Raw genomic sequence first — 20,330 nt, 5'->3', positions numbered from 1 at the left:
TTTTATTGTTCAACGTGTTGTTTACCATCCTTTCCTGTTGAAGGAAACCTCCTCCAACGGCGGCTCAAAGAAGACAACGGAGACATTATTGGAGCAGCCGCGAACACAACTTTAGACCAACAACAGAAGGTAAAACACATAATTCATGTTTATTATAGCTGTATAAAGTGAAGTTCATTTTTATTTCTTCTTCGGTTGAGTTTTGGTCGTAAAACCGTTTTAAACTGTGGTCTCTCAGCTTTAAGAACGACATTATCGTGTTGTGCCGGTGTTACGGTGAAGTCTGTTACCCCGTCGAATAGTGTCCCCTCCTGTTTGTATCCAATCGGCAGTTAGGGTTACGGATAAGGGTTGCTTCCGATGTGTGTAACGGGGAAACACGTACCGACGGGAAACAAGTACTCACCATAGCACCTGTTGCATTAATTAGCACAATCACTAGCACCACAATGTCCACATGCAATGTTAGGGTGTCTTTGCTGTGTGCTCATTGAGTTGCTTGGTGTTGGAAGTGTGTTTCGTTCAGGTAAAACTAGTTAACATGAACTTTTAGGTGAGTTTCTTCACATTATGTGGGGGTCCAGGATGAATATGTTGCTAAATGTTTAACATGTTATCTGGTGTTGTTTGTATGGTGGTTCAAGAGGATGCAGTGCTCCTATAACTAACTTTACTTTTATCATAAACTAAAACAAAAAATGTTAACTACACTCTGTCACACAACATGTCATTTAAACAACAGTTTTAACTACAAAGCCCATGAAGTCCTTGTTTTGTATTTTGTTTGTTAAATATTTATTAGATATTTGGACCCATCTGGACACCTTTTTTCTTTTCTCATTTTAACCTTTTAACTCTTTGACATTCAAATCCAACCCCTGACTGTCACATTTGTATGTACAAAATCGAATTCAGAAATTGACACATTTTGGATTTAAAGTGTTATTAGATTTTCATTTAAATAAATGTCTCTTAATTTGCTATCTATAGCCAAGTGAGGTAACACAATGGTGATTGAGCACACTGGTGAAAGTGCTGCAATATTTTATGTATTTGCAGTGTTGTGGAAATGAGACATTGTGACATTACTGGGCAAAAAGGCTGTTTTTTATTACAGTTTTTCTCCATTGTATATAAACAAAAAACAAAATGGAAAAATTGAGGCTCAAGTACATAGAAATGGAAGTTTTTTGTTCTATTTTTAAGCTCATGTATCAACAAAAAGACCCCAGACTCCTGAACTCTGAGAACAATTTCATAGTTTTCACTTAAATAGAAATTTTAAATCAACCAGGACTGAAATCTTAAGGATTGCCACTTTAATTAAAGTTACTATATGTAACAATTTATATGTATTAATTGCTTTATATTGCCAATGTGTTTAAGTTTTGTAACATAACTTAAAAACTGAGACCTTCGTCGACCTTTTAGGTTACCTATAACATCCTGTGGACTGATCTATTCTATGTAAAGGACCTTGGACTGTTTTACTGGGAGAATCCAAAGAATATGACGTTTATGCGTGCTCCCGAGTGCCTTGCATCTCTTCAGCTCCCCTAAAGTGCCAACATAATGCAGCTAACTTGGCAAAACACTGTCTTGAGTGCTTAAGCTAAGGTCGGTCAGCTTGGATCTGCTTAGTTTCTTCATAACATTAGCTGATAAAGTAATTTGCAAACTGTAAGCCAGTTAGTATCATGGAGCCAATGGTAAAAATAAAATAAAATATAGGAACATTACAGAACATTATGCAAGGGATAATGCCAGACGAGCTGTCCATTATCAGGAATTAACGGATGACGTGGAGGGTTGTCAGGATGCTAACTATAGTTCAGCAGTCACAGGTGTCATTAATAACAAGGTTCTTCTGAAAGTTACATATAGTACCTTTTTAAATCCTCCTAATACATGTTCAGATCAAGTACATTTTGAAAAATGTGGTTAACATTGTGAATTCAAACAAAACTACTTGGTTACGTTTAGGAAAAGATCATGGTTTGGCTGAAAACAAGGATAATTACGATACCTACGTATGTTAAGTTATCAACTTAAATAAATCAGTTGTTGACTTTTGGTTTCAAACAGGACATGAACAGTGCTCTCCTAGGTGAAAGTCCTGTATTTGTTTGAACTGTTCATCCACCCCGTCCTCCTCCCTATGTGGACTTTCTCGCTCTTTATACTACGTCAGCTGAATACCAGAGCACTTTCACTTAACATTTTCATTTAAATAGAAAATCTAAATCAACCAGGACTGGAATCTTATATCATTTCACAAATCATATATTTAACTTCATGTACAGGTAGGACCTACTTACAAACACTGCAACAAAGCCAACAACCATATGTAACCATGTGCAGATTAAAACATTAATAATAATAATAAAATACTGGTGAAAAATAGCATTTTAATAGGAAACGTGTGCATGTATTTACTATGTATCAACTCAAGCTTTTCTCATGCAGTTTATATTTACGCCACCAGAGGGCGCCAACGTATCATCTATGTTTATTTCACACCTGCAGCTCCTGTCCCCCTTTTCTACCCACTTCAGTTTGTAAGGGCCAAATATTAATACAATTTGTTTTATTGTCCCACTTGTTGTTTACTATCCTGTCTAGCTGGAGGAAGGCCGTGTGCAAAGCTCCTGCCATGCAAATGAATACAGACGGCTGGAATCGACTCAACATTGTAGAAGCCATTAGCAGCGTTGATGTGCCCTCAAACACAACTGTTGACCGCCAAAACAGCAAAGGTAAGACATAAGTTATGGTTATGGCTGTTTAAAGTGACGTTTTTTTTTCTTCCTTGGGTTCAGTGAGTTTTGGTTGAGGAGTGATGAGACTTTAACTGTTGCCGGAGCTAAATGTCATTTATATCACAAGAACTTTCTCTGTTCACGCATCTGTTCAGCTCAGATCATCCTAACTGTTTTTTCTTTGTGTTTTGTGAAATGCAGCCAGCAACTCACTGGTAAAAGACACCGTGGCAGAGAGTAATGCAACTTCAACTTGAGGTGGGCACAGCTGGAAACTACACGAGGTCACCAACCTTCATGTACAGGTAGGACCTACTTACAAACACTGCAACAAAGCCAACAACCATATGTAACCATGTGCAGATCAAGGCGTGTCAAGTTTATTTCTATAGCACATTGCAGCAACAAGGCAACTGAAGGCGCTTTACATAAAACATTTAAAGCATCAAAACAAAGTGCAAAAAGAATTAAAAATCCAAGAGAACAGAAAATAAAAACAAGCTAAATAGAATAAAACAGGTATAAAATGCAGTATTAAAAGTTACAGTGCAGTTTAAGAAATTATTTAATAAAAAGCAGCAGCAAACGGAAAAGTCGTCAGCCTTTGTTTAAAAGAAGTGCAGGTTTATTGAAAATAATAATACATTTAATAAATAATAAAATACTGGTACAAAGTATGAATAGTGAATCGTATTTTTTAAATTGTTTTACATAGAAAACACACATGTATTTATGTGTATCAATTCAAACTTTTCTCATGCAGTTTATCTTTACGCCACCAGACGGTGCCAGACTATCAGGTATGTTAATTGGACGCCAAGTGCTCATTTCACCGTTTTTCAACCCTCTTGAGTTTGTAAGGACCACAAATTCAGAACAATTCAAAATATCCAGAGCTATAGTTAAGATGATGAACATCAAATATGAATACAATATGTGTTGTTTAACTGGGAGAGATTCCCACGTGTTGTTTACTATCCTGTAGCACAAGCTGTTAGTCAGAGTTCAGTGTTACCTTTTCAATGCCTAGCAGCTACTTCTATCTGAAAATGAGAAGGTTGTGTGAAGGTCAGCTTAACATTAGGCTGCTTTTTATTATTTTAAACATTCAATAGTGGCTTTGACGTTTGATTTAAAGTGTCAGCCTGGTGTATAAAGGGGGTTTAATGTTGTTTTAATTGTTGATATTGCAGAGCTGTCAATAGTTAAGGTCTTGCAATAAACAATTGTTCCTAACCCTAAACGTCAGTCCGGTATAATACACCATGTAGTCGACTACATGTACATTTACAATCCCCTCCAAAACCATTGGAACAACGAGGCCAATTTCTTTTATTTTTGCTGTACACTGAAAACATTTGGGTTTGACATCAAAAGATGAACATGAGACAAGAGATCAGGATTTCAGCTTCTATTTCCAGGTATTTACATCTAGATCTGTTAAAAAAAAACGTAGAAGATGGCATCGTTTGTAACGGAACACCACATTTTTAGGTGAGCAAAAGCATAGGAACAGATAGACTTAAAATAGATTAAAGTGAATAATATTTAGTTGAAAATCCTTTGCTAGCAATAACTGCATCAAGCCTGCGACCCATTGACATCACCAAACTTTGGCATTCTTCTTTTCCAGGCTTTCCCCACAGCCTCTTTCAGTTGTTGTTTGTTTCGGGGGGGTTTCTCTCTTCAGTCTCCTCTTTAGCAGGTAAAATGCAAATGGGTTTAAGTCTGGAGATTGACTCCTTGGTTGTTTTGGCAGCGTGTTTTGGGTCATTGTCTTGCTGCATGATGAAGGATCTCCCGATCAGTTTGGTTGCATCTTTCTTTAAATTGGCAGACAAAATGTTTCTGTAGACTTCAGAGTTCCTCTTGCTGCTGCCATCATGTGTTACATCATCAATGAGCCCGTTTCAGAAGAAGCCATGCAAGCCCCAAGCCATGACATGACCTCCACCGTGTTTCACAGATGTGTGTTTGGGATCATGAGCAGATCCTTTCTTTCTCCACACATTAGCCTTTCCATCACTTTGGTAAGGGTTAATCTTTGTCTCATCAGTCCATAAAACTTTGTCCCACAACTTTTGAGCCTCATCTCTGTACTTTTTTTGGCAAATTCCAATCTGTGCTTCCTCTTTTTATTGCTAATTAGTGGTTTGGATCTTCTGGTGTAGCGTCTGTACTTTTGTTTTTTGATTCCCAATTCCTGGCTTCCTTCACTTGTGCCCTATGCAGGTTGTTGGTGATGTCACTGACAGCTGTTTTAGGGTTTTTCTTGACAGCTCTCACTAGGGATGTCATGGGAACCGAGTACCAAGTCGATGCAAAAATTCGAAAAACGTGACGGTACTCGTTTTTCCACATTATGGAAGGTACCGTACGATGCCTGGGAAATTAACACCCACCAAGCACCAAATGCAGCTGCGTCTGTCCTCTCTCTGTCAGAGTTTGACACCAATACACACACAACAGCACCATGCAGGAGCAAGATCCAGAGATGCAGAGATCCTTTATGTTCGAAAAGAGGATTCACTCGTGGGGGAAAAAACTGAAATGAACTGAAGAAACTGAATTTCTATCTTTTGTTGCTCATTGCTAAATCTCTGAAAAGTGGTGTTATTTTTTTTTATTGAACTCTGGACTCTGTATTTCCAGTAAATGTTATTGGGACTTGCATTTGATTATATTACACTAAAAGTGGCAGTAGGCAGTATATATTTTTGGCATCATTGGGCAAAAATTCCATAATAACCTTTCAGCATATTGTAATTCAAATGTTCTGAGAGATAACTAGACTCCTGCTCCTCCTCATGGCTCTGTTTTCAGGCTTTAGAAAATCTAGCCCGTGACGGGAGACTTTGGCCAATCACAGGTCATTTCATTGAGAGAGCGTTCCTATTGGCTGTGCTCTGGTCATGTGACCGGAACTTGGCGTTCCTTCAACAGATTTTACAATGGCGGCGTTGTCACAAACTTTATCATTTTACAGCTAAACCGTGCACTACGAGATGATTCTGAAAACATTTGAGGAGAGAAATAGGCATTAACGTAACAGATTATTGATTCATATTTGATCAGCGCGGCCTAGTTTGACCGTTTGATTGGAGTTCGCGAGTGATGACAGCCGGCTCTCATGGACAGCAGACCTCAGATCAGCTCTTACTGCTTGTTTTCCTGCGGTCTGTAAAATCCTGAAGATGCCGTTAGGAGCACCGGAGGACACAGAGGCACATGATTTTTTTTCAGGTTACTTGTTTCATGAACTACTGTCACGATGTAGCGTATTTTTAATCATATTTGCTCCAATTTCGCCTACTTCGGCTTTAACTCCCCAGATCCACTTTGTTTGAAACAATCCAACAGCATCCAATCAAGTTTCAGGAGAAAACCATGAGGAACTAACGTTATGTTACTGAGCACCAGTTGGATCCAGTTACTCTGCTGTTAAAATGACATGGCTTGTTTAGGACTCGAGACCTGACTTGGGACTTGAGCGACAAACTTGCAAAACAATGACTTAGTCCCACATCTGGTAGCTTATGATTTCTGGTCTTGTAACATCCCTAGCTCTCACAATGTTTCTGTCATCAACTGCTGATGTTTTCCTTGACGTCTGTTGCTCAGAACACCAGTGGTTTCTTTCTTCTTTTTCTTTCTAATTTTTTTTTTTTTTTTTGAAGTTCCTTTTTATTTCCTTTCAACAGGTACAGTTGTACAGCACAGTCACATGTTTTGACATAACACAGCAGGGTCACGTGTCCTTAAGAGGCAGTCCGTGAGCCTAAGCATCCCCACAATGTCCCCACATCTCGCTCCACTAAGTAGGAATGAGCAGCACTCTTCATCCATAGGCCCAGAGAATACACAGATGTACAGGGAGGAAAAACAAAATCCCTACCCACACTCACACTAGGCGAGAAGATAAGTATAAACAAGTAAACAGTGATAAAAAAATCACAAACAAGAGAAATAAATACATAAATGAATAGAAGACTAAAAAATGAAAAATCCCCAGATTGTGATATATTCATTTAGTTCACATCAATTAAGAAAAATTTGGATTTTGGGGACCACTTAGTTAAGAATACATCCGTCCTTAGTTGTAACCTTGCAGTGATGTTTTCCATTTAGTAAACCTCTTTAACCTTCTCCCTCCATTGTGTTACTGAGGGGGGTAGTGTTCATCTCCAGTTCCCATTTTTCTTTAATGTCCAAGCTGTTATCCATTAGTTCTTCTTGTAATATCTTGTATATATATATGATATGATCTTCTTTTTAATAGTCCCTTTAATTGTTAACATAAAGAAATGTTCTATGTTAGATGCTGATGTAGGTTTCTTTCTTCTTCAGGACATTCCAAATGGTTGTAATGGCTCATATGTACAGTCATTACAATCATTGGTCAAGATCATTGGTTCCCGATCAATGATTGTGCAATCATTGGTCATATGATTGCTCAATTATTGATCGTGACCAATGATTGAGCAATCTTTGGTCATGATGCAATGGCTCTGATAGATTTTTCATCTTCTCTCAGCTTCAAAATTGCTTGCTTTTCTCCATAAACAGCTCTCTAGTCTTCATGTTGGTTACACCTTCTTTTTAAATATAAATGCAGTCTGCACAGGCAAAACCCAAAGCTGAAGCTGAGAATAGACTTTCAGCGCTAGTTATTGTTTGAATAAACAATGTAATGGGACACACCTGGGCAACAAATAACACCCGCCAGTCACATGTTCCAATAATCTTGCTCACTTGGGTTCAAACAAACGATGCTATCTTCTAAGTTTTTTTTAACAGATCCAGATGTAAATACCTGGAAATAGAAGCTGAAATCCTGATCTCTTGTCTCATGTTCATCTGTTGATGTCAAACCCAAATGTTTTCAGTGTACAGCAAAAATAAAGGAATTGGCCTCGCTGTTCCAATTGTTTTAAAGGGGACTGTATAAGATATAAAACGCTGTGTTGTCAGTAAACACCTTAAGATAACACATGTAGTTGGACATGTGCACATGGGAGATAAACTTTTGCCAATTAGTGACACAAATGAGATATCTTATGTCAAAATATTCTTCGTACACACATTGCACTCTTCCAGTTTCTGCAGTGAATTATTTTACTGTTTTTGCCCCTTTTTATGTGCGTTTCGGCTCATTCTTTTTATCTGACGTTGCTGAAGCTAAATGTATTAGACAACCTACATTTACAATTGGTTAAAACAGGCTAATGCAAATAAATAGTCATAAGAAACAAGAAGCCAACATGAATGGTGTTACTTCAACTGACTGAAAATCTTTAGGAGCGTATTTCTCAGTCACTGAAATAACCATCTATGTATGTATTTAAAATTATTTTAATTTAACTGTTAAAATGATTTATTATATTTAAAATGCACTTCCTAATTCTTAGGAGTGACACATTCGTCTTTGGGAGACCCTGTGCAGTTTATACATTTAGAAATAGCTTAATTTGTCATTACATGATATCTTCTTTTATTGTTCCTCCTTCACAATCACCATGTGTCTTGTATTTCATAACCCTGCCGACATAATAATAATTATTGCATTTTTGTGTTGAATCTTTCTGAAATGTGTCGGGTTACAATAACGTTAGAGGTGTTGATTATTGTTAGTCCACAAACAACAAATTACTGCCAGAAATAGACGGATGTGTTGCAGCAGACTGTGATGAATTGTGGGATACACTTTGTTCCGATTACCTCTTCACAGTGGTATTAGGATAAGTGCGGGTCGAGTGTCATTCATGTTGATTACGCACTCACTTAAATGGTGCTCCACATCACAAGTGTGGGTGTTTAAACAGACACTGGCTGTATCCAAAATAATGTATTATTCACGATTTAGTTTAGTTCATTGTAGAGCTGTCTGAAGTCTCTTATTATACTTATTACTTATTATACTCTTTATGATGGAACCAAACTAGGTGTGTCGCGATATACCGGTTTTAACAAGACTGTAAAACCGAGTACATGTCTGGACCGTGACGCTCAGTCTGTGAATTTGTGGCTAAATTGTTACACTAATAGTCAGTGGTCATGTCTATAAAGTTAAATCCAGCGGTACATGTCCACCAGGCCCGGCGAGGACACTAGGGGACGCCCTGCTCCACTCAACTGGCCGTTCAAGCGGTGAGTTTCAAACAGGAAACAACATGGAGGCCTGCTCGTAAACTCTCTGTTATTCCGTCTAAACAATCAATCAAAATCTACTTCTGGAAACATTTTAAGCGGGAAATGGGTGATGCCACTGCTGAATCTCGTTTAGTTTTAGAACAAGTCTGACAGCTTGGCACAAGTTTCGTGAGCCGGTTCCACACCATTGTGATAGAGAAACGGCCAACGAGGAAACCCCAACACTTGGCAGAACAAACATGTAACTTCATCATTCAGTCACTCACTCAGTGACAGAGTTTTGCATTTGTAGGGCTGGCCCTCTGCGGTCCAGCCAAAATGTTGTTGATGTCATGTTAATAATACACATATGATAATATTGTGTGAATAATCCAGCGCCTCTTAAATCATGTTATATATAAAGGTTATGGTTACAGACTCTCTCTCCACCTCCCTACACTTGTATTTTGAGTTTAATTCATATGACAAAAAAGACAAAACGCACAATAACAAAGTTAAAGATGATTTTGACTGATAGCATTGTTTTTAAAATTTTCTACAGATATTGCGATAATATCGGGAATTCTTTTGGTGATGATATATCATGTAGTTAGAATCTGATATTTTGTCAGCCCTTATGCGTAGTTCACACTACACGACTTCAGCCCTGATTTTCCGCTCCCCGACAAAAGCCCCAGATCAGCGGCAAATCAGCGTTGGCTTGCCGCTTGCACATCCGCGCTCGAGCGCCATGTGTAAACTGTTCAAAGATGCAAGTCGAGAAGCTTGCCGACACTCGCCGATGCCTCGCAAACACATTCCAGATATCTAGGATGCTAAATATCTGGACCTGGGGTCCTCCTGTAACAATAGGAACTTACTGGATGTGCTGCATTTGCAGTTGTTGTTGCACCTAGAGGAATAACTAGTAAACAAAGAGTGTGGAAACCGGCTATTTTGTAAACAACATCAGCAATGTGTCTCGAGTATTATATCACATCATTTACCGTGTATTTCTCGCGCGTTTTCGTGACAAAATGTAGTTTGGAGGCCTCGTCGGGGATTCCTCCTGGTGAAATATCTTGTAGTGTGTGACCTCCTGTTGCCGGTCAGTCATGTAGTGTGAAAACCACGACGACTAATGACGATTAAAGACTCACGATTGAGAAGACAGCAAGTTGTGTAGTGTGAACAGTACTGTGATCTGACCACTTTGAAAGTCTTGTAGTGTGAACTTAGCTTAACTCAAACTATGCCACAAGGCAAAAACTGAACAAGGAAATGGTCACCAAGTGCCATCTACAGTACCATCAAGCATTGAGCATTACCTGATACTGCTTTTTGACAACTGACAATGACACACTGCAGTACATATTATAGTATATGTGAAGACAGAGAGAAAATGCAATGCTGCAGATCCGTAGAATCCCTTCAAAATAGTTTTAAAAATGAAATAAAATTAGTTAAAAGATGTATTAAACTTTGTATTTTTACATTTTTTGCTGAAAATCATATTTTATAATCGAACTTTCCCCCAGATTTTTACCATTTTTACCTTTTTCTTCCTTAATTAAAGAAATCACCATAACAAAGACTTACAAGTCAACAGTAAGGAGAAACTAAAAAATATGATAGAGCTATGTTTCATACTGTCGTTGGAAAACAAACAAATGATTTTGTAATTAGTTGGATAATTTTCAAAATAAGCTAATGTGATGCTGATAAAAAATTTAATTAAATGATGCTCAGTTTTATTATTATTTTTATATCATATTTAAAGAACTGTGTTTAAAAACTGTCAACAAACATCAGCCCTACAGAATAATATCATGAAAATTACATGAAGATAATCTTAACATAACATTTATTAGTTTTATGGGTCAGTTGTGGCTTTGATTTTATTCTGTTTATTGATGATTATCAATAAATAAATCAATAAAACTGCACCCTACCTTAAAGTGAACAGGACAGGTGAGGAAGTGCCAACCAACCTGTGTGCGTGTTCACAGTCATGAAGATTTAATCAGCTTGGGAAATCCCCTGTGAACGTAGGTGTGAGTACTTCATGTCAGTTTGGCAAAAGAATTTCTAATTAAAATATAGCCATGTGATAGGTGTGAGTGTGAGCATCTGTGTATGTTTTACATTGTCGGTATGTGCGTGGGTAAAACTAAGGATCAAGGGAGTTCGAAAGGGGAAAACGATCACAGTTTTAATCATGAGTTTCAGTTACATAGATGTAATACCTGTGACAGTTCAGAAGAGGCGAACACCTGTTGCTCAGAAACCCAAAGCCCAGTAAGTCGAGCTCCAATGGTATAGTGACAGAGCAGAGAGGGATCCGTACAGCATTATGAATAATGCTCCAAACTTACGCTAAATTATGGCGAGTAAAAACTGGCATGAACATTTTCAAAGGGGTCCCTTGACCTCTGACCTCCAGATATGTGAATGTAAATGGGTTCTATGGGTACCCACGAGTCTCCCCTTTACAGACATGCCCACTTTATGATAATCACATGCAGTTTTGGGGCAAGTCATAGTCAAGTCAGCACACTGACACACTGACAGCTGTTGTTGCCTGTTGGGCTGCAGTTTGTCATGTTAGGATTTGAGCATATTATTTATGCTAAATGCGTGTCATTGTTTTGTGTTGTTATATAAATATATACATACATTTGCATAAAGCAAGCATATTTGCCCACTCCCATGTTGATAAGAGTATTAAATACTTGACAAATTTCCCTTTAAGGTACATTTTGAACAGATAAAAAATTAGTTTGTGATTAATTGCGATTAAATATTTATAATCGATTGACAGCCCTATTAATCGTGTTGTCGTTGTTTTCATATCCTTTTCTGTGCAATTACCAATATTGCACACAGGAGTCACTGAACATCTATTGTTTATTTAATGTGATCTCATCTGATTCCTTCAAAGTCTGTTTCATTTATTATCAAGATAACACTCATAGACTCATAGAGTTCAGCACCTTAATTGAAACTGAGACCACAACTTTCTCCCAAATAAAAGGCACAGAGCGGCATCCAAGTGTTGCTGGGACTGTACCTTTAACGATGTGTACCAATAACAACTCTAAGGGGGTCCACCATGTATTTATTATTTTAGTCATCAGGAGGGTTCCTGGAATTACACAGTATGCATTAAATCTCTATAAATTGCTCACAAATGCCTATAACATGTCTATGAAGCTTAATGCAGCTGGAGCGGTTCATAGATACTGGCAGAGAGCTGCAGTGGGGGATTCCCCATTGCCATCTTGTAGCTTTGTGAGCCTGTATAGGGAAGGCAACGCTAAACAGAGCCAGCGGTAGACAAACAGCTTTGACAGAAGCCCACTCATGATACGAGATAAAGCCTATTGGCCTGTGTGGAGGTGGGATGAATAAGCCCCGCCGTAGCTGAGCCTGGGGGACTCCCCTGTCCTTATATTGGGAAATCTATCTCTCGCTGTCTCTGATTCTCTCTTTCTCTCTATGTCTGCATTTCTTCCTCCCCTCTCCCTTTCTCTCTCTCTCTCAATTTCGTTCTCTGCCTATCGTATTATCCTCTCGGCAGTTTCACATCACCCCAGCCTCATGCACAGTACACACAACACTTTTTGATCTTCCATAGATAGTTGCGTGATCTTTAAGTAGGTCTCTCTCTCCTTCAGTGTCCCTCTGACACTGTCCTCTCTGATGCATAGACGGGTTCATAATGACTCAGCCAGCAGCTGAAACCTGTTCCACACGGCTCTCCCCACAACCATCACACCCGCTGTTTTGGGAGCACAGTACCAAAAAGTGTGGGTGTGTTGTCCAAGAAATGTGCCCATCTCCTCCCTGTGTGAATGAAATGGAAAGTATGAGTTTACCAGAAATGTAGGCTGCAGATTGTAGATTATATAAACAATCATTTCTACAAATAACTAAGCAGTTTTCACTTTTTGGTCAAGCTCATTGCAAAGCAAGATCACTGCAAAAGCCCTGTGTTGTCAAGTTATAAGTTTTTTTTATTATTTATTAACCACACAATGTTGAGACTTTGCTATAATTACCATAAACAACCAGACCACGACACACATGCTGTAATGGAGACGTGATAGATGTTGATGGTTGGAAATAATGTGACCCCTGTGGTGCATCGATAAGAATGCAGGAAGGATGTTATCTTCAGTAGCCTTTAATGATCAACAGGCAGGTGGATGTATATGTGTGTGGTTCTACAATAAACCAAAACAAACAGCATTAACATACAAACACAACAGCAGTGTTGACCAGACATAACCTAAAGTTAAACTGCTAATTAGCTGGTAACTGAAATATAACACAACATAAGCGTGAAGGCATCATCATTGTAGGCACTTCGATGATAATAACAGAGTTCCATACAGAGTAGCATGTAACATGTGAAAGTATTTTAGCCTACGGTTAGAAACCGTTAGCGTGTTAGTATGTGGCCAGCGTACTTTATGCTAGAACAGTGCCAACACAAACTCAAGGCACCAAATTTAACACGCTACTCGCTTGTTTCTGAACGCACACATGCCTGGACGGCTCACAGATAGCAACTCTGCACATTGAAGAGCTTTGTTACGTCTGTGGGTTGTCCTCTCTCCACTTTCACCGCAAAACTAAAAACGAAACTGGGCGGCCGGCAGATATGAGGTTCTTGGGTAAATACTAACAAGGGTGCTGATTAGCTGATTCCGCCACCTCAGACAAGGGACCAAACCACCAGCCACACAATAACACATGAACATGTCCTTCATTACACGCGCTGTATTTGTTATCATGTAAATGTTCTGCGAAATGTGTCGCTTTGCAACAAGACACAACAGGGTTTATGACCGATGTGGTCATAGTTTTACCTGTTTGTCCGTGTAAACCTGCGGGAGGTCAGAGTGTCTCTCAGAGTGTCCCTCTGTTGACATTATTGGGTTGGATTCCTGTCTAGGGGCGTCACCGTTATCTGTACAGCTGTGTTTGTAGTAGGGACCATAGAGCCAATCGCTGGGGCAACCAGGGTCAGAGATGCCAGAGGAACCGAGTAAGTCAAAACATAATAAGGGTAAAACACTGAGCACCAGGGAGAATGGGCAGAGTTGTGAGGCCTTAACGGGGAGAACACATCAATGGTGGAGACCTGACAATTTTCCTTGATCAAGTTTTAATAAACCTTCTGTGTAAGACATCAACAGCTCCAGGGCCTCTTCCTTCCTATTAACTGAGTTAACTTGTGTATCAGAAAATTCCACAACATGCAATATGGTCATTTCATATCTTGATAACAATATATATCACGATGAAGCATATTTTCTGGTAGGACAAACCAAACACTGGCTCTAGAGAGGGATTTTCGCATTGGGCACCATAGTTCTCCTACTCGCTTGGCTAATAATAATAATGAGTGTGTTTTCTTAAGTGAATAATCAGCTGAAAATATGAATTGTTTTATTTTTGTTACCTTACATCCGTTTATATCTACATACGGAGTCGTCTGCCGTGTTTCTACAGTAACCCAGAACGGACAAACCAAACACTGGCTCTAGAGAGGGACATTCGCGTTTTCGCGTCGGCCACCGTAGTTCTCCTACTCGCTTGGCACACGGGAGAAGTTTCAGTTGGTTGCAATCTGCAAAAAAAAAAAAAGAATAATGGGGTGCTCATTTGCTAATATGTCCAGAAAACATATTTTCTCAATCAGTTACTTAATATGAGCTATGTGGTTCGACATGAAAACACTATTTTCTGCCAAATGTAGAACCGTTTCTGTTAATTAAAATGAAGGATTTCTGTGTTTTGGCTCTTTCTTTTCAAGTTTAGCAACATTTGAATAGAAATGTGATGACAGTTGTAGGGTTGTCTGCTTGTTTTGCCAGAACTGTCAATCAAATCTGTACAAACTACACAGTCCTACTGAAACAGAGTTTTTGACTGTTAAATTAAGGATGCTTTTTTAACTTTGATTGTTTGAATATTTGATATTATACAGAATAACTCAAAACTAAGTTGTCAGGGGCTTTAAGCCTGACAACCTGATATGTTGATGTAGTGTATCGAGGCTCATGGTTCAGTGACCTGGAGTCTTTCTGCTACAGTATACAAACATATTTTCCATCTTAATGCCTAAAAGGAACATTTTGCTCTATCTACTGCAAATGTGCTTATGTAAAGGGTATCTTACCTGCATCAGTGATGCCACCCCCTGTCCCCTACAGCATGATTTGAAAAGTGTTTTGAAAGCAGTTTCTCTGACCCATATATGGAATCTGACAGGAAACACTCCTTCCTTCCCAAAGGTCACATGCTGTTGTTTGAATCTTCTGACTGTAATTCGATCAACTAAATGCTGACTTAAAGTTGAAATATGTGTTGACCTTATCAGTAACGAGCCAAACTCTACCATGTAAAGAAACTGAAAAATAACTTTTTTGCACACAGAGGTGGGAGGTGATATGAAGAAGCCCCTGCAGAGCCTGTGGGACTCCCCCCGTCCATATCAATCTCTGTTCTGTGAAACAAAAATCTATCCTATCTTTAAAAACTGTGAATGTCCCACAACCTCTAGACTTGAGATGCTGAATTATCACACCTTTAACAGTCACCTCAGGTCAAATACATGGACGCAGTACATAGCACTGATTACTAGGGCTGTGAAATTAATTTTAATCACAATTTTGGCTTCCAACGATTGTGAAAACAAGATAATCGAGATAAACAATTATTTTGCCGCATTCTGTTTCATAATGACACTCCTGTTTTGTCTTGTGTTGTAAATCCAGCACACCCCTTTGCTTTACAGCAGTTTGCGGATCAGGAACAGCCACGCGGTGCTGGCTGGCTTTTGCCGGGCGTATTTCTTCCATAGTGGTCACCGCGACCGGCTCTAGGCCGGCTTGGAAAGGCCTGGGGTGAAGGTGGCGCTTTACAGCACCCCTCGCCCGGACCCCGCTGCTTAGTGCTCGTTGTGTGGCCGGAGCTCCCTGTTCCCAGCACAACTGTCAACCGGGGCGGACTGTTCTCAGTGCAGTGATGTCAGCCAACCCACCCGACCTGACTTGATTGCAACACGGACACCGTCTCGTTTACAATGCTTTGTTGGAGTGACTTTTTGCCATGTCATCACATTAATATCTATACAACCAATATGTTTATGATTAAATTGCCATAATCGAGCAGCATTACTGATTACATTAATAAACAAGAATATGCGACCAGCAAGAAAATATTTAGACATTCACTACTGCTATGGATGAATGGATGGGATACATGGAAAGCCTATCACTGGAGGACTAAGTCCTGATGACTTTACTGAAGCTTCGCCAAGACCACAAGGTTTTAAACTGCAGCACAGTCGCAGTGAGTAATGTAATAGACACTTTCCTCTATATTCTCCATGGGGCTCTTTTTGTCGAGTTCATCTGAAAAGCACCAAATACAGATGCACCAGACCACCAGCGTGCCGACCTCCTTCCAGATGTTTTCCAACTGCAGAATGGTCAACTACGCAAATTTTGAAGTTGTCACCCAAAGTCAGATGGACATACAAAATAAAACCTATTACTTGAATGTAGCATATACCTTCAAGATGCTTTCAGATGTTGTCCCAAATGCCAACTCCCAACTTGTCAAATACCGACACTTGGTCAGTGGCCCTACGCTCAAACTATGACGCTCTAGATACTCCTCTAGCGTCAGTTTTGGACGCTGTGTCAATTTCCGCTTGATACATGTATACCGTCTCTTTTCAAAATAAAGTTCCAATGTAGGTTTACTTAGTTTTTTGGTTTACTTGGTTAGCTTTAGGCAACAAAACTAATTGGTTAGTCTTAGAAAAAGATTGTGGTTTGGGTTAACATATGTATTGGTGCCTTCAAATGAAACTCGTGAGCTCGTGTTTACAACATGGGAAGTCGTGTACTCAACATGCTTGGCGTTCAAGTGTTTAAATCGTGAGAACACCGTCTAGAAGCCACAGAGGCTAACAATTTAGCAAGCTAGCAAGTGGGTAACATAATGCAGTAAATGCAAAGGTATAATGACAGAGGAGAAAGATAAGGCCGTTTGGAAATATCAACATTTTCCTCAGACAGATTATAAAGTTACGAAAAAAAGCAATATACGGCTAAAATTACAATATATTAACTTATTATGCACCTAAAAAATAACTTGCATAACTTCCTCCATTTCTGTCAACATGAAAAAACATTTCACAAGTCGTGAAATCGGAAATTTCTGAAACTTTCCACTTCCGAGGTCGTGAATACGACATTAGGGGGGCGTTCATATGGGCCCAGCTCGTAAACACGACCCCATTTGAAGGCTCCTCCAGTTTGTTATGTGAGAACAGGTTGCAAATGCAGTAAAATATACCCTGACTCTTCCAATGAGTCCATATTGAGTGCCTATGGTATAATGGAACTTCAAACCAGGCAATGCTATTCCTGCAGATAAAGACTTTCTCATAAGAGATATTCTGCCCAGGGATTTCCAGTGACTAAGCCATTTCTTCAACGGAAGGAAGGCAAACAGCAAGTGAAAGTAATGCTTTCGGAAATATTGCAAGGGATAATTTGATCCCAAGGAAAGGACCATTCATCAAATGAAAATGTTCCACTTCATAACACGGATGTCCTTGTCTCTGTGCCTTGGACATCTTGCCAAATCCTCTCATCAAAGAAAAGGACGTTAGTGTAAACAAGTGTGTAAATGTATTGTTTTTCCACGAGACTTTTTCCATCGATTCATGAATAAGGCCCTAGAACTGTATTAGTTTTGCAACCACATGATATAAAAAATGCATGTTTTTGTAGGAGGTCTGGCTGAACCTCTGGCTCAGATGAATGTTGCCAGGAAAGGCAATCAAATTTGTCCCTTGAATTGAATTATGAAACATGACTCAGGAGTAACTGGCTGTTTCAAGGCCTGTTAGCACTTGACTGAAGGGGAGAGCCCCTGCACAGATTTTGTACTCCTGCGTTTGTGCGTCCAAATCTGCTGGGCCGATGTGGGCCGTGTGAAGCCACCCAGACAAAGACGCATCATTACCTGTTCTGTCGGCTCAGAAATGAGACTGAGCCATTCGTGTGGAAACACAGCGTATTAATGGCAATTTGTTCACCTGCCATAAGCACCAGGCAGTTAACACAGGAAGTCAGCTGACCTGTGTGGTGGGAGATCTACTGTCATGCAGGGGATGTTTATGTGTCACAGTGGAAAGACAGACCAGTGATATTGGTAGCTATACTGTGTTCCAACTTCACTCCCACGGTAGATCAAAAGTAGAGGAAATGGACGACGGTGGAGAGACTGTAGGCGAGAAATACACACACAGACGTGGGGGTCGTATAAAGCTGATCAGATGGGCAACCTGATGGATTGTGGTATAAGTGGAAAAATAAATGATTTTGTGACGTACGGTAGCACACCACAGACTGTCCCAAATACACAAGAAGAGAAAAAAAATCAACTCCTTACTCCTACTTATATGTTCTTGTCTCGGAATGTGCTTTGATCTTCTTCACAAGAAGTGGTTGTTAATTTTGAATGCAGCAAAATTTAAATGTCATCTGAGGTGTAATCAAATCACTCCGGTCTATAAGGTCATAAATTATAATGTTAATTATAGAGTAAAGCAGCAAAGTTTGAGCATCATAACCTAAAGAGTTTCTTTTCTACTATAGATGCTAAAGATTCCACTCACAACTTTTCACAAGAACTGTCGTGTTTTCCTCATGAATCATTAATATCCACTCACCGATCAACTTTGGTTCACACATATAAGGTGAGCTTAGGTAGTCTATTTCAGAAGTTTGTGTACATAGCCACAAATTTCACATTTCTTTCTGTGATAGTCAGCACAAAATCAATTTGTATGTAATTCATGTAATTGTGAACCGGGAAGTATAGAGAGCGGCAAATGCCGCGTAGGGAGGAGGTCAGGTGGATGGGTGGGTCAAAAAACACAGGACTCTCACCCGGGAGACCAGTGTTTTGACCACAAGTCAGAGTTGAATTATTTGTCACGTAACTTCCTACTTAAGTTACGACACTTCCAGAGTTATTTTAAGCCAAACCACAATCTTTTCCTAAACCTAACTAAGTCGTTTTTGTCAAGTAACTTCCGTACTTAAGTTATGCCACTTCCAGTGTTATTTCAACTCAAACTGGGATCTGTTCCTACACCTAACTAAGTAGTTTTTGTTGCCTAAGCCTAACCAAGTCAATCTATTCCTAACTAAATAGTTTTATTTTGAAAACACTGGAGCGGAAATTGACACGTGTGTCACATGTTGCTGGACACTTGTATGAAAGCTCACTAAAAATACGTTGTTGAAAGTCGTGCTGAGCATCACAATAAAAGGGAAAATCGTATCAAAGTACACAAATCAAATAGATTAGATTTTGTGTCCGTTTCATGAGTGTCCCATGTAAAACCATACGTCAGAGTTGATTTATTTGTCACGTAACTTACGTACTTAAGTTATGACACTTCCGGGGTTATTTTAACCCAAAGCGGCATCTTTTCCTAAACCTAATTTAAGTAGTTTTTGTCAAGTAACTTCCGTACTTAAGTTACGCCACTTCCAGTATTTTTTCAACTCAAAACCGCAATTTTTTCCAACACCTAACTAAGTAGTTTTGTTGCCTAAGCCTAACCAAGTCGATATATTCCTAAACCTAACTGAGTGGTCTTATTTTGAAAACACTGGAGTGGAAATTGACACGTGTGTCACATTTTGCTGGACACTTGTAGGAGAATGCACTTAAAATACGTTGTTGAAAGTCATGCTGAGTGCCTATTTGCCAGCCTATAGAGCCCTATTGTGAACCCGCAAATATTGAGTAGCTTAAAGTTTTATGTTAGAAATGTACAGTATGGGTCCCCGGCATTTAGAAACTGCCGGATGCTACCTTGCATATGTTGAGCAATTGGCACAATTATCATAATTAACATTTTGATGTCTTAATAGGACACTGAATCGATTGGTTGGGACAGATGGATAACTTATGTATTTGAAATAATTAAAATAACTTCAACTCGGTTATAAAATGTAGGATATTGGTGAATACAATTACCCATATGATGCAGAACACGTATGTTTTAATTCACAAGTACCATACCAAACTAGAATAATATGACTTTGGCTAAATAATATCCTCAAAAAAAATAGGAAGGGAGTGAAACCAACCCATGCTACCAATTAGAAAACAAGAAGATTTAGAAGGATATGTCGGGAAGGAAAGTTACATATTTTCATAACCTGAAATGGCAACAAGACGGATACTGTAAACCGTCCACAAAACGAATCTGAATGCAAGGCATGCAAAAACTAAACACTTCCTTTTGAAGTTGTCTTACTGGTATGTAGTGCACCTCCGCAGGCAGCTCACATCTGGCCTCATCCATAAAGGAAATTTCCTCCAAAGCTAATG

At 39.2% G+C, this 20,330-nt stretch overlaps 1 long non-coding RNA gene across 5 annotated transcripts in view; it reads left to right on the top strand.

Annotated features, from left to right (window-relative positions):
* Positions 1–373: 373 nt before the first annotated feature.
* LOC141768069 (uncharacterized) overlaps positions 374–20,330 on the top strand; it is a 57,047-nt gene continuing 37,090 nt past the window's right edge. For 2 of the 5 annotated variants that reach the window (XR_012593987.1, XR_012593984.1), the window contains exons 1-3: positions 377–553; positions 2,623–2,756; positions 2,961–3,064. This is a non-coding gene — a long non-coding RNA (uncharacterized LOC141768069). Of the gene's footprint in view, positions 554–2,622; positions 2,757–2,960; positions 3,065–8,852; positions 8,907–9,048; positions 9,332–20,330 lie in introns of those variants that run through there. The other 3 variants (XR_012593983.1, XR_012593985.1, XR_012593986.1) reach the window with 3 other exon arrangements.

This window comes from Sebastes fasciatus, chromosome 5 (genome assembly GCF_043250625.1).
Source record: "Sebastes fasciatus isolate fSebFas1 chromosome 5, fSebFas1.pri, whole genome shotgun sequence".
Classification (NCBI taxonomy): Eukaryota; Metazoa; Chordata; class Actinopteri; order Perciformes; family Sebastidae; genus Sebastes; species Sebastes fasciatus.
The sequence above is the reverse complement of the archived record's forward strand: the minus strand, read 5'-3'. Positions and strand labels throughout refer to the sequence as shown.